At 46.0% G+C, this 16,048-nt stretch overlaps 1 long non-coding RNA gene across 1 annotated transcript; it reads right to left on the reverse strand.

The window, feature by feature from the left end:
* Positions 1 to 5,877: 5,877 nt before the first annotated feature.
* LOC136610919 (uncharacterized) lies at positions 5,878 to 11,566 on the reverse strand. The gene is made up of 3 exons (XR_010790199.1): positions 11,385 to 11,566; positions 7,908 to 8,095; positions 5,878 to 6,914 (listed from the first exon to the last, which is right to left on the reverse strand). It is a non-coding gene; the product is annotated as an uncharacterized lncRNA (long non-coding RNA).
* Between the last annotated feature and the right edge of the window lie 4,482 nt (positions 11,567 to 16,048).

The following is a 16,048-nucleotide window of genomic DNA, read 5'->3' on the forward strand; positions in this document are numbered from 1 at the left end:
GTATGTAATCTAATTCTCTCACTTCCTGATGCCATTTTATATAAAGGAAACGTCGCATGGTTACCTCCACGTGGTGTTTCCTGGGTAACGCAAAGAACTATGCAAAATGGTGAACATATGTTTTTCCTCAGTATCTCTAAAGTAACCACGACTTCATAAGATTTTCCGTGTGAACACCAGATAAACACCAGTACCAAATTAACTCGGGTGAAGCCGGGTATATCAGCTAGTATATATATATACACTACCGTTCAAAAGTTTGGGGTCACCCAAACAATTTTGTGTTTTCCATGAAAAGTCACACTTATTCACCACCATGCGTTGTGAAATGAATAGAAAATAGAGTCAAGACATTGACAAGGTTAGAAATAATGATTTGTATTTGAAATAACATTGTTTTTACATCAAACTTTGCTTTCGTCAAAGAATCCTCCTTTTGCAGCAATTCCAGCATTGCACACCTTGGACATTCTAGCTGTTAATTTGTTGAGGTAAGCTTGTGAAATTGCACCCCACGCTTCTAGAAGCATCTCCCACAAGTTGGATTGGTTGGATGGGCACTTCTGGCGTACCATACGGTCAAGCTGCTCCCACAACAGCTCAATGGGGTTCAGATCTGGTGACTGCGCTGGCCACTCCATTACCGATAGAATACCAGCTGCCTGCTTCTGCTGTAAATAGTTCTTGCACAATTTGGAGGTGTGTTTAGGGTCATTGTCCTGTTGTAGGATGAAATTGGTTCCAATCAAGCGCTGTCCACTGGGTATGGCATGGCGTTGCAAAATGGAGTGATAGCCTTCCTTATTCAGAATCCCTTTTACCCTGTACAAATCTCCCACCTTACCAGCACCAAAGCAACCCCAGACCAGCACATTACCTCCACCATGCTTAACAGATGGCGTCAGGCATTCTTCCAGCATCTTTTCATTTGTTCTGCGTCTCACAAACGTTCTTCTTTGTGATCCAAACACCTCAAACTTGGATTCATCCGTCCACAACACTTTTTTCCAGTCTTCCTCTGTCCAATGTCTGTGTTCTTTTGCCCATCTTAATCTTTTTCTTTTATTGGCCAGTCTCAGATATGGCTTTTTCTTTGCCACTCTGCCCTGAAGCCCAAAATCCCGCAGCCGCCTCTTCACTGTAGATGTTGACACTGGTGTTTTGCGGGTACTATTTAATGAAGATGCCAGTTGGGTACCTGTGAGGCGTCTGTTTCTCAAACTAGAGACTCTAATGTGCTTATCTTCTTGCTTAGTTGTGCAACGCGGCCTCCCACTTCTTTTTCTACTCTGGTTAGAGCCTGTTTGTGCTGTCCTCTGAAGGGAGTAGTACACACCGTTGTAGGAAATCTTCAATTTCTTAGCAATTTCTCGCATGGAATAGCCTTCATTTCTAAGAACAAGAATAGACTGTCGAGTTTCAGATGAAAGTTCTCTTTTTCTGGCCATTTTGAGCGTTTAATTGACCCCACAAATGTGATGCTCCAGAAACTCAATCTGCTCACAGGAAGGTCAGTTTTGTAGCTTCTGTAACGAGCTAGACTGTTTTCAGATGTGTGAACATGATTGCACAAGGGTTTTCTAATCATCAATTAGCCTTCTGAGCCAATGAGCAAACACATTGTACCATTAGAACACTGGAGTGATAGTTGCTGGAAATGGGCCTCTATTCACCTTTGTAGATTTTGCACAAAAAAACTGGCATTTGCAGCTAGAATAGTCATTTACCACATTAGCAATGTATAGAGTGCATTTGTTTAAAGTTAGGACTAGTTTAAAGTTATCTTCATTGAAAAGTACAGTGCTTTTCCTTCAAAAATAAGGACATTTCAATGTGACCCCAAACTTTTGAACGGTAGTGTATATATATATATATATATATATATATATATATATATATATATATATATATATATATATCGTACTTCCTTTTCTCTATACAAAGGTAATTGTGCAACTGTTTCTAATAAGGGAATGACCTAATGCCTAGTTTATATTCATATGAAAATATGAGATAAACTGCTATGTATGCATATTGGCAAAATGCCACTCACTTTGAAAATACTATAAAGGAAAATGCTTTTTGTAATAAAGACTAGACTGCTTTGCACATAGCTTGGTCTCTGTGTCAGTGCTTTCTACCGGCCGGTACAACTAATCAATTTGGAGCCCAGCAGCATTTTAAGGGGAGCATTGAGAGAACCCCAACATAGGCTTAGTTAAATGGCAGACATAAAGTCCTTTTTCAGGCTACCGGCTGCCATGGGAACCCATTGATACCTTGTAATTGATAGTGGGGTGCTGATGAGCAACAGAAAGCGCCCTCTCCACCTGTAATCTGTTCACATAATGCAGTTGCTATTGATTGTGGCATGTAAAGGGTTACAATTCCAGGATCTGAGAGTTTAAGGCAGTTTTAAAACCTATTAGTAAAAAGGTGTATTGGTGGTGACTAAGGGGTTCAAAACTTCTCATTACAATTCGTTCAGGGTTATTACCATTAAACCAAAAAGAAAAATCTAGTGATTTGTATTGTGTCAACTTATCGCACAGTGCTTTCAAGTAATTTATTTATTAATCCCCATCAAGCTGGGGACTCATTTTATTGACCTCAGAAGGATAAATTGACCTTAAAGGGATGGTCTCGCGAAACCAAGTGGGGTTCAGCACTTCTGTATGGCCATATTAATGCACTTTGTAATATACATTGTGCATTAAATATGAGCCATACAGAAGTTATTCCACTTACCTCCTCCGTTGCTAGCGTCCTCGTCTCCATGGTTCCGTCTAAATTCGCCGGCAGCTTGCTTTTTTAGACGCGCTTGCGCAGTCCGGTCTTCTCCATTCAGCACGAGCCGCTTCAGTGTGCTCCCCGCTACAGCTCTTCTGCGCATGCGCAGACGAGCTGTCACTGCTCGGGAGCGCGCTGGAGCGGCCATTCTGTACCTTCCTCTGTTAGAGGAAGGTGCAGAGCTGCCGAGCTGTCCGGAGAAGCCGCCCAGCTGTCCCGCCGTCCAGCTGTCCTGGTAAGTGATGGGCCGGGGGGGCTGCCGCTGCGCCGGGGGAACTAGCGCTGGGCCGGGGGGGGGGGGGGGGGGGGTGCCGCTGCGATGGGGGGGGGGGCTGTCGCTGTGCCGGGGGAACTAGCGCTGGGCCGGGGGGGGCTGTCACTGGGCCGGGGGGGCTGCCGCTGTGATGGGGGAACTAGCGCTAGGCCGGGGGGCTGCCGCTGTGATGGGGGGGGGCTGTCGCTGCGCGGGGGGAACTAGCGCTGGGCCGGGGGGGGGGTGGCGCTGGGCCGGGAGGCTGCCGCTGTGATGGGGGAACTAGCGCTAGGCCGGGGGGGGCTGCCGCTGTGATGGGGGGGGCTGTCGCTGCGCCGGGGGAACTAGCGCTGGGCCGGGGGGGGGCTGTCACTGGGCCGGGGGGGCTGCCGCTGTGATGGGGGGGGGTTGCGCCGGTTACCTTCTGCCTGGCGGTGGGTGACAGGTCGGCCGTGTTCACTCCAGGGGTCCGGTCGGCGGCTGCGGGGCGTCTGGTTGCCATGGAGACACAGCTGGTAACGTCTCGGGAGCGCGCACGTCGGGCTACAGCAAGCGATGCGAAAAGAGCTGGCGGCCATCTTGGGAAAAAGTTTTATAAGTTGCTGAAACGCTGGAACGGTAAGTAGAAACCAGCTAGGAAAGTAATTTACAGGGGTAATTAGTAATGTATGTTTAATTAGGGGGACTGGGCAAAAAAAAAAATTCACTGCTTCCTCGAGACATCTCCTTTAAGCCAGCTACCTGAACCATGCAGGGATTGAACTCAGAAACTTCAGGTTGTCAACGAGCGCTTGGGTCTACATTTCTGCGCCACTCAAGGCTCTAACTGTGTACAGCCTCTCCATATATGCTGTAATATTCAGACATTTCACTGGAGGCTGCTTAGCTGTCTGCCAGCAAACCCAGCGAGGCAGCTGAAGAACTGGGAGACAATCCTGATGCTTTATCTCATAGTGAGACAGATTTCATGGTCATCAGGACCCTAGAGCAGGAGATAACCACCGGGGATGTCAGGCCTACTCAAGAGCCATGCCGTCCCATCTCTCCTTCACAAACAAATCCCTGCCAGTGTTCATACATACTGGTACACCGATACAAAATACAAGGGCAGATGTAGAACTACAACCGTCAGCATGCAAGCAGATTGCTATATGGAGGAGCATTGCACAGGTGCTATATACTAATGAACAACTACAAATTGAGGGTCGGGGGCTGCTTAGTATTATACTTGCACACAGATAAGGCATATAAGTATGGCCGCTGGAAGTGATGCATCCCCCATCTTTCTTTCACTTTACCAAAAAGCCAAGGAATTGATAAAATGTGATCAGGCAGAGTAGGAGATGACCATGGATGTCTTCGATTGTGTTGGTGAAGAAGCATGGCAGACTATGTAGATTTCAGACATCTGAATACGTGCGCAGTTCAGGATACCTAACCAGAATAGAGGACTTACTGGCAGCCTTGGGCCATACTAACGTATCACATGTACAAATCACCCACTTGATAGCCATTTCTTATTTATTTTTTAATCTTAGTCAGCCCCATCTATCTACTGCATTCCTACTGAAATATCAATCTACTCTAATAAAAGCTTTCTTAGGTCCCTTTTACTTGGGCAGATGAATCATTCAGATTTCAGCATCCAGCAGGAATCTGAATGATTATATGAACCATTGCCTGTTTACTGCCAATGGAGTCAGGTGGGCCAAAATGATACCTGGTCCGCTCCACCTCCAGTCATTGAAATCTGCTCATTCCTGTGTAAAAGTGATTATTGCTGGGATGACCTGTTGGGCATCTGCACTAATCAGGTTGGGCCCAGTGAAAGGGCCTTATAGTTGGATTATCTGCTCATCATTCTTTCATCCTGCCATCTTCTTCAAGGTCTCACTATAATTCCACATTGGACATTCCCCAAGCACATCTAGCAATAAGCGTAATAGGGGTTCCTGAATTTCCTTCAGCTTTATTATTCTCTCTGGTATTTGTTAAGCCTCAGTGAGATCTAAATCCCCATGTAATTAATATGTTTAAGCATCACAAAGGATATAAAATCCGTGTCGCCATCTGTTAGGTTCCATTTACATCACGGATGTACTATAGGCTCTCAGTGATGCCGGCTGCTCCTCATCTATAAGTAACCAGACACCCAGGTCACCACAGGGCCGTCACACAACTCAAGGGAATCCACAAAATGCTAAGGTATGGGAAGCACAGGAGAAGCTCCTCACCTTCATACGATGTCCTGCAGGTGTTTGTGTGTGATATATGTACTTACAGAGCTTGTGGAAAGTATTCCCACCCCAGACTTGTTATGTATGAAGTGGATTGTTTAATTGAAGGAGGGAAGACTGGCACACCACTGGAGCCGAAGAAAGCTTACAATATTTCCTTTCCATCTCTTATATCCCAGTATATCATGTCCTTTGTATATTGTGGGCTCAGACATTCAGGGTACTGTGCATTTGGATTTATAGTTAATTCCTTTGGCCTGCTAACATCAGTGGCCACTATATTTTTGCTACATATTAGTGTTATTTCAGTTATTTTTTCTTATTTTTCCTTCAGTTTGTTATTGTGGTACGAGCACACAGAAAAATCAATATACTTTAACTGCTATTGCCTATCTGTTATCAGCCAGAAAGCTGAAGTATATTGTAGTTGTTATCGGAGCACACCGGTACCGATCTGATGACCTCGTTGCCAGGTGCCAAACTGGTAGATATGGGAACCCGTGATGAGACGATTGGAAGCAATATCTATGAATAACACAACACTCCATGTTATATCAAGACACATCTTGTGACAACTTAGGAGAGAATTCGGTTTATTGAAGACATTGCCAGTTGTTATACAGAAAGAAAGAGGGCGTCGTCATACAAAGGTTACTATTACAAAGGTTACAAAGATTATTGATGATAAGGCTTATTGACATCTACAAGACAGTCTCCAACTCTTCAGGCTCATCTGCACAAGTAAATAGCTGCAGTCCGGGTAATATTATTGCATTGGGCACTATTTCTGTTGACTTGCTATTTGCTTATGTTAACATAATTTAGTATTGCTATTCTTCCTAGTGACTCCTCTTTTCATGTATCCTTGTTACCACACTACAAAGCATTGGGTTTAGTCCTCTATATGAGAGCCAATAGACCAATACAAGGTAAGAAACATACACTTATTGCATTCTGAAACCTAACAGTTTATGTGTTCGGACATTTCCCCCCTTTTATTTCTTATCTTGTCCCAGAACAACAGTCAATATTTGAAGTACTTTAGTCTACCCTAATGATGTCTGCCAGCCATTATTTTTATTTTTAATTTATTTTAAAAAATGTTGAACTTCTTCACTGGATTCCTCCAAATCACTATTGTTTTGACCAGTAAAGGAATGTCCAAATCTGGGTGAGCTTAAGAGCTGGGCATAGATACATTTTGTGCTATCATAGTGGGTATTATTTTTATAGCATAGTTCATTAATATACGCCGTATACAAGGTACTATACAACAGCCTACTATTACAAGAGATATTACTATAATAATTAAAGTGATAAGAAGAGAAGTGATCCAGGCACTCCATTGTCCAAAAATATCCTCCAACTGTAATGTAAATGAATCATAAACACCAGAATTTCCTGCAAGTTCAATAGATATACTTAGTAGTCCGTGCAAAGCTTTAGTCACTAATCTGCCCAGAGTTGTGTCGTTGGGTACATAGGTGCAGCATGAATCTCCGATCATCTTGCAGACTCCTCCTTTTTCTAGGGAGCATATCCGAAGCAATACGAATCTGGAAGGCCATAGAGGATGTTGGTCCTAGTTGTTCCACTAATCCTGTTATGGCATCTCTGGTGTCGTTTACAAATCTCTGTTGATTATAATTTATATAATTAATCTAATTCATATTTTTTAATTGTGCACCAAGGACAAAAGACAGATTCGATTCCTCCTGTAATCTGGTTTCTGGTTTTAAACTTATTTTGCACTCTCATGGGTATTCATTAATATAAATACCTGCATCAAAAGACCCACCTGGTAGATTACTTAGCAGTCTACGCAGAGATTCTTTAGGTCCTGGTGGGGGTGCCTTTGAGTGTCCGCTCCATTCAGCTGGGAACAGCTGAAAGGGGAGGAGTACTTTTGTAGGTGTGCACTTACTTTTCCAAAATTTGGGCAGGGTTGCACGCATCCTACGATCACCACAAATCCACCATCCTGCAGTACAGTTGATATATTTTCAAATTGAACCTGTAATTGCTGAGGAAAGTATAGGCCTAAACGAAATGCTGAACCAAACAGAATCTCATAACGACTGAGACCTGTCTGTTTGGTGGGCGTGTGTCTTATTGAAAAGAGCCAAGGAAAAAGACTCAGACCAAGGTTTGTTCAATTCAGTGATTGCTTTCAAAATTTAGTTTTTTATGGTGCCATTCAGCCTCTCTGCTCTCCCACTGCTTTGAGGATGGTGGGGTGTGTGGAATGCCTGTTCTATGCCTAACATCCCTGACATCTCAGTCATGACTGCTAATGTAAAGTAAGTACCACAGTCACTCCCAATGCTTTCCGGGACACCAAACCTCCAGACCTCTTCAAATAGAAGTTTTGTGGCTATATTTTTGGCAGCAGCCACAAAAACTGGGTAAAATTACAGCCAGAGAAGAGATCAATACATACAAGGATGTATTGAAATGGTCCAGATTGTGGAAGTTGTATGTAGTCGATCTGCAACCTCTGGAAAGGGTATAAGGGCTTAGGAGTGTGTTTAGAAGTGGTTTTGACAGTCCTACCTGGGTTGGACAATGTAAAAGTCATACATCCCTGATTATAAGAAGCAGCAACTACTGAGAAACCGGACACATACCAATACCTGGAAACAAGATCACACACTGCAGTTTCAAAGGCATGCGTAGGGCCATGTGTTATGGAGGCTAGCACCGGAAGCAAGGCTCTTGGAAGACAAGGCTTCCCATTAAGTGTCCACATGCCACTGGAATCAGAAGTAGCTCCTTTTGCTTGCCAACCTGACACTTCATGGGAAGATGCTTGTTTCTGAAAAGACAATAGAAGATATTGTGAGACATTAAGCGATGGTGACATGTCTTCTTCTTGGCAGGTGTCCAGAACTGCTAGTATGATGGGCATCTCTGTGCTTCTTTGGCTGCTTGGTCTGCCAAGGCATTACCTATAGCTTCTGGAGACTTGGCTGAGGTATGTGTCTTGACTTTAAAGGGGTTGTCTCGCGAAATCAAGTGGGGTTAAGCACTTTTGTATGGCCATATTAATGCACTTTGTAATATACATCGTGCATTAAATATGAGCCATACAGAAGTTATTCACTTACCTGCTCCGTTGCTAGCGTCCCCGTCGCCATGGTTCCGTCTAATTTCGGTGTCTTCTTGCTTTTTTAGATGCGCTTGCGCAGATGGATCTTCTCCCTTCGGCTGGTCTCGGAAGCATCAGCGTTTTTGGCTCCGCCCCCTTGTACGCGTCATCGCGTAGCTCCGCCCCATGACGTGTGCCGGTTCCAGCCTCCTGATGGGCTGGAATCGGCACGTGATGGGGGCGGAGCTACGCGATGACGCGTACCAGGGGGCGGAGCTAAACACTGATGCTTCCGAGACCAGCCGAAGGGAGAAGATCCATCTGCGCAAGCGCGTCTAAAAAAGCAAGAAGACACCGAAATTAGACGGAACCATGGCGACGGGGACGCTAGCAACGGAGCAGGTAAGTGAATAACTTCTGTATGGCTCATATTTAATGCACGATGTATATTACAAAGTGCATTAATATGGCCATACAGAAGTGCTTAACCCCACTTGATTTCGCGAGACAACCCCTTTAAGGATGGCCACTTCATTGGGTAAACGAAGAGCTGACATTAGTGCTTGAACTTGTCTATGGTGTCTTATTGGCTGGCCCATAGACAAAAGGATTGATCTAGCTTTCCAGATTGGACCATAGGCATGTACAATGCCAAAGACATTTCTAGAGTCTAGAGTCTGTGTAAATGTTGGCTGTCTTGTGCCAGCATACAGGCGTGTGTAAGGGCCTGCAGTTCAGCCTGCTTGGCTGAGACGTGTGCAGGTAATGACTGTTGATATAGAACAGAAACACAGAGTAAAAGGTCATAAATGTATTGCAACAAAACAGCCTGTGATTCAGGTTGCCAGCCTTCCAACACTTGACCCATGAGCTGTGAGAACAGGGAGGGTAAATTCTGAGCTCCCTGCAGCGTCACAACCCAGGTATATTGTTTGCCTATGTGTGAAAGCAAACAAATACCTACTGTCTTTTATACAGAGGGATGGAGAAATGCATGGCAATGGGACTCCTGGCTTCAACCTAGCGTGAACAGGTGGTACTGCTAGTCTGCCTATGTCCGCCATTCCCCTGCTCCAGAATGTGACTGGAACTTGTTGTAAGCATTGTTACAGCTTCTTCTCTGACAACAAGGATGTGCATATGGCTATAGGGGTTTCTGAAGATTGACAACAAGCAGCTAGTATAGAGATTTATTTTTCTGTTAACTGACGCATGATTTTAAATGACCCACCCTCCCTAAACTCTAAAGAGGCATGGATTTTCTGCAGCAAATCCGCTCCTAAGAGGTTGAGAAGAGTGGTCTCATTAACCAACAATTGGGTATTCAGAGAATGCTTGGGTGTGAACTTCACTTCCATGGGATTAGACAAAAGCATTGTTTACTGACCTCACTCTCTTTGACATGTCTGCTGTGTATTACACTATTAGCTGCTCTGGTGAAAGAGGAGAAGACCTTCTGAATGTACAGTCAAAGAGACAATAGGTACTGGGCCCCTTCTGAATTTGCTAACTTGCAAAGAGCAGACGTCATCAATGATCACAAACACCAGATTGCCTGTTTCTTAATGGTCAGAGGAGAATGGTCTGGGTTTCGACTGTTCATTCTAAGCCTTAGGAGGTGCCCTATATTGTCTACACTTGTGGCTCTGTTTGCCACAGTTGTAGCAAGTGATAGGTTTCAGAGATTCCTGATTGTCCAGGTTTACAAGTACCATGGTACAGGAGCCTAGCTCTAAACTGTGGACAACTTGGAGAAGAGCTTGAGCCTATAGAGTATGCTATTCAGGCCAGGCAGCTTCTAGTTTGTCCTTCAGGTTCTTTTTGAGACCAAAGGCTTGCATAAGAAGTTGGGCATGTGCAGGGACATTAGGGCTGTATCCCAAGTCCCTCCATGCTACCAGAATCATAGACAAAAAAGGTTTGGCTGATTCTGTCTTCTTCTGTCCAACATAATGCAGAGTAATTTCTAACTCTATCATGCACTTCGAAGCCCGATCGTTCAGATGATGAAGGAAAGTAGCCCCCGAACCCGACAGCTGAGGGTCATGTGGTGAATTAAATTCCTCCATTATCAAGGGGCAACTTCTTCTAGATCTTTATAACAGCAGTCATAAACTCCTACTAACTGCAGGCAAGCTCTATAAAAGTCCATGGGGTTTTTCTAAGCATCTGGCATTTTTATTAGTGATACTGTCTTTCTCATTCTGTACTTACTGACACCATCATTTTCAATTCTTTCTTCTATCTTTCCTTTAGCTGCCATGAGGGCACATCTGTCCCAACTTTCAGCTGCCTTTAGGAGTTTAGCATCTTTAAATCTGCCTTTATATTCTATCATTGCATTTGACCACAGACGGGGACTAAGGGTCCCATGTCTTGTGTTTTGTTTCATGATAGACATTAAAGCCTTACATTCTTTAGCTATCTTTTTACCTTCCATATTCCTTACTATGTTTTTGGCCATTATCCCTTCTGACTCATCTACGGTGGCTTTCTTAGACCTTCTGATACCCATGTTTCACTGGTAATCTATGTATTTTAATAACCTTTTCCCTCCTTATTTGAGGAAAGGGTAACCCGCATGTGAGGATATTATATCGACTATGGTAAGAGATTTTTGTCAAAAGCCAGACACTTGTTCTACAGACAACATACAGTATGTTGTCTGTAGAACAGTCAACTCAGGCTTCACAGTGCAGGACCCAACTAAACCATCGGTCCCTCATCAAGGATCTGGAACATGTTGCCAGTAGATTAGGGAACTTAGATCATAGAACATCCACACTAGGACAATTATCCAACCTATTGATACTATTATGCCCTTCAAACACACTGGGTTACACATTCATTCAAACCTAGACAACAAGTCAGCTTATTTGACAGGGTTCTCTGTCATGTAAAATGGACCGAGTTTAGACCTTAAATAAACCACTCAATATAAATGAACACACTTACCCAACTTTGAGCAGACAGAAGCACAGAGACACAATGAGGGATAAAAATAAAAGTTTCTTACCAGCCAGCTTTGTCCTGATTATGGGTCTGTGCATTCTGTCCATTCGAGAGTAAGTCGGGTCAGAGGTTCTGGTCACTCAGTCCCTGTTCGGGTGCCAGCTGTTATCGGACCACCACCGATCTGTGACCTCGTTACCAGATGCAAAATTGGTATATATGGAAGCCCGTGATAAAACGATTCCCAGCAATATCTATGAATAATGCAAAAGTACTCCATGTTATATCAAGACACATCTCATGAGAACTCAAAAGACAATTCTGTTTAATTGAAGACATTGCCAGTTTCTATACAGAAAGAAAGCGGTCATTATTAGAGATGAGCGAGCACCAAAATGCTGGGGTGCTCGTTACTCAAGTCGAACTTTTTGCGATGCTCGAGGGTTCGTTTCGAGTAACGAATCCCATTGAAGTCAATGGGCAACTCGAGCATTTTTGTATATTGCCGATGCTCGCTAAGGTTTTCATTTGTGAAAATCTGCAAAACCCAAGAAAGTGATGGGAACGACACAGAAACGGATAGGGCAGGCGAGGGGCTACATGTTGGGCTGCATCTCAAGTTCCCAGGTCCCACTATTCAGCCACAATAGCGGCAAGAGTGCCCCCCCCCTCCCAACAATTTTTACTTCTGAAAAATCCTCATTAGCAAGGCATACCTTAGCTAAGCACCACACTACCTCCAACAAAGCACAATCACTGCCTGCATGACACTCCGCTGCCACTTCTCCTGGGTTACATGCTGCCCCCCCCCCCCCCCGCACAACCCAGTGTCCACAGCGCACACCAAACTGTCCCTGCGCAGCCTTCAGCTGCCCTCATGCCACACGCTGGCCTCATAGCCACACCACCCTCATGTATATTTATAAGTGCATCTGCCATGAGGAGGAACCACAGGCACACACTGCAGAGGGTTGGCAGGGCCAGGCAGCGACCCTCTTTAAAAGGGGCGGGGCGATAGCCCACAATGCTGTTCAGAAGCAATGAGAAATCAAATCCTGTGCCACCTCCATCAGGAGCTGCACATGTGGGCATAGCAATGGGGAACCCATGTGCCACACACTATTCATTCTGTCAAGGTGTTGCATAGCTCAATCCACACTGCAAGGGGAAAGCGCTCTGAGCTCTGCCCCCTACCCAAGTCAGTCAGTGTCTTTGTGCCAGACAGGTCAAACACCGCGATGGGAGCTAAGTTTGCACCAACAGCATAGGTGGGTCCTAGGAAACCCAAGACATGAACCAAAAATTGATCTGAGCGGCCAAACATGGCAGACTTGCACCGCGGCCATGACATAGGCCTCTGCCCCCAGCTTCAGCAATCCTAGGCAGGAAGCGGACTTTCACTGCATCCAGGACATAGGCCTCTGCACAAACCTTCAGCAATCGCGGGCCTACAGCGGACTCCAATGCTAGCGTAGCTGTGCACGTCTCATTAGCACTGTATTGCTCCTGTAGTTTGTCCCAATGCAGTGCCCCTGATAGTAGAGTTAACGTCAGATTAAATACAGGTGGGCTTCGGCCCACACTGCATGCCCCAGTCAGACCGGGATTTTTTATAAATAGTCACAGGCAGGTACAACTCCGCAATGGGAATTCCTTGTGCACCGACAGCATGGGTGGCTCCCTGGAACCCACCGGCGGTACATAAACAAATCCCATTGCAGTGCCCAGCACAGCTGAGGTAACGTCAGGTTTAATGCAGGTGGGCTTCGGCCCACACTGCATGCCCTAGTCAGACTGGGGTTCTTTATAAGTAGACACATGTAGTTACAACTCCGTGTGGACCGACAGCATAGGTGGGTCCCAGGAAGCCACCGGCGGTACAAAAATATATCCCATTGCAGTGCCCTGGACAGCAAAGCTAACGTCAGATTAAATGCAGGTGGGCTTCGGCCCACACTGCATGCCCCAGTCAGACTGGGGTTTTTTATAAGTAGACACAGGCAGGTACAACTCCCTATTGTGAAGTCCGTATGGACCGACAGCATGGGTGGCTCCCTGGAACCCACCGACGGTACATATATAAAGCCCATTGCAGTGCCCAGCACAGCTGAGGTAACGTCAGGTTTAATGCAGGTGGCCTTTGGCCCACACTACATGCCCCAGTCAGACTGGGGTTCTTTATAAGTAGATACATGAAGTTACAACTCCGTGTGGACCGACAGCATAGGTGGGTCCCAGGAAGCCACCAGCGGTACATAAATATATCCCATTGCAGTGCCCTGGACAGCAAAGCTAACGTCAGATTAAATGCAGGTGCACTTTGGCCCACACTGCATGCCCCAGTCAGACTGGGGTTTTTTATAAGTAGACACAGGCAGGTACAACTCCCTATTGTGAAGTCCGTATGGACCGACAGCATGGGTGGCTCCCTGGAATCCACCGGCGGTACATATATAAATCCCATTTCAGTGCCCAGCACAGCTGAGGTTACGTCAGGTTTAATGCAGGTGGGCTTCGGCCCACACTGCATGCCCCAGTCAGACTGGGGTTCTTTATAAGTAGACACATGCAGTTGCAACTCTGTGTGGACCGACAGCATAGGTGAGTCCCAGGAAGCCACCGGCGGTACATAAATATATCCCATTGCATTGCCCAGCACAGCTGAGGTAACGTCAGGTTAAATGCAGGTGGTCTTTGGCCCACACTGCATGCCCCCGTCTGACCGGGGTTTTTAATACATAGACACTGGCAGGTACAAATCCCTAATGTGAAGTCCCTGTGGACCCACAGCATGGGTGGCTCCCTGGAACCCTTTGGCGGTACATAAATGTATCCCATTGCAGTGCCCTGCGCAGCAGAGCTAACGTCACATACAATACAGGTGTGCTTCGGCCCACAGTGCATGCCCCAGTCAGAGTGGTAAAATATACCTTAACAGTAACTGCGTTGGTGGGAATGTGGTGGCGACTGCGGACCTAGTAGCGTGGTTTTATTTAGTTGGTTTTCGGAATGTGGCCAGGATTAAGTGGGCCGTGGCGGGGGGATGGTGGGGGGCTCTCTTGTTGTGTCGGTAAAGGTGAAATTCCTGGACTGCCACCAGACGGACCAATGCAAAAGTATTTGCCAAGAATGTTTTCATTGTTGGAGGAGGAGGGGGATGTTTTTGAGGCACTACGTGTCCTCTCCACGTGTCCGTGGTTATATGCACCTTAACAGTAACCACGTTGGTGGGAAATGGCCTCGCCACCATCATGTCTTTGGGAAGCCTCCGTTTCCACACCCCAGTGACATAGCATTAGCAGCGGTATAGGCAGAGCCCAGAATTAGTAACATTTCAGCGGTAGCATTAGGGACAGGCCCCAGTAACATATCACTAGCAGCATTATAGGGGGAGCACAGTATTAGTTCCATTTCAGTGTTAGTAGCAGTCAAGACAGGCCACAGTAACATTCCCGTTGCAGCAGTTTAGGGAGATAACAGTCACTTTCACATTTCAATAGTTGCAGTATAGACAAGGCCCCAGTTACATTTATGTAGCAAAAGTGTGGGCCAACCCCACACACCTTGCTGCAGCATGAGTGCAGGCGAAGCCCATAAAAATTACTAGGATTACACTGTAGGCGAGAGCCCAAAAAAATTGGTGTACCAACAGTACTAATGTACCTCAGAAAAATTGCCCATGCCCAACCAAGAAGGCAGGTGAAACCCATTAATCGCTTTGGTTAATGTGGCTTAATTTGTAACTAGGCCTGGAGGCAGCCCAGTTAATATAAAAATTGGTTCAGGTGCAAGTTTCAACGCTTTAATGAGAATTGAAACGTATAAACATTGTTTACAAAAGTCATATGACTGAGCCTTGTGGGCCTAAGAAAAATTGCCCATTTGACGTGATTACGTGAGGTTTCAGGAGGAGGAGCAGGAGGAGGAGGATGAATATAATACACAGATTGATGAAGCTAAAAGGTCCCCGTTTTTTATGGTGATAGAGAACGATGTCTCCATCCGCGGGTGCAGCCTGCGTATTGTTTAGGTATCGCTGCTGTCCGCTGGTGGAGAAGTCTGGGGAAATCCAGGCTTTGTTCATCTTTATGAGTGTAAGCCTGTCGGCACTGTCAGTTGACAGGCGGGTACGCTTATCCGTAATGATTCCCCCAGCCGCACTAAACACCCTCTCTGACAAGACGCTAGCCGCAGGACAAGCAAGCACCTCCAGGGCATACAGCTCGAGACACCCAGTAGTTGTAGGGAGCAGAGGCGTCACGGAGGACGGTCGTGCGATCGGCTACGTACTCCCTCACTATCCATTTACAGTGCTCCCGCCGACTCAGCCTTGACTGGGGAGCAGTGACACAGTCTTGCTGGGGAGCCATAAAGCTGACAAAGGCCTTGGAGAGTGTTCCCCTGCCTTCGCTGTACATGCTGCCTGATCTCTGCGCCTCCCCTGCTATCTGGCCCTCGGAAATGCGCCTTCTGCCACTAGCGCTGTCGGATGGGAAGTTCACCATCAGTTTGTCCACCAGGGTCCTGTGGTATAGCATCACTCTCGAACCCCTTTCCTCTTCGGGTATGAGAGTGGAAAGCTTCTCCTTATACCGTGGGTCGAGCAGTGTGTACACCCAGTAATCCATAGTGGTCAGAATGCGTGTAACGCGAGGGTCACGAGAAAGGCATCCCTAACATGAAGTCCGCCATGTGTGCCAGGGTACCTGTACGCAACACATGGCTGTC

This window comes from Eleutherodactylus coqui, chromosome 2 (assembly GCF_035609145.1).
Source record: "Eleutherodactylus coqui strain aEleCoq1 chromosome 2, aEleCoq1.hap1, whole genome shotgun sequence".
In the NCBI taxonomy this organism is placed as follows: domain Eukaryota; kingdom Metazoa; phylum Chordata; class Amphibia; order Anura; family Eleutherodactylidae; genus Eleutherodactylus; species Eleutherodactylus coqui.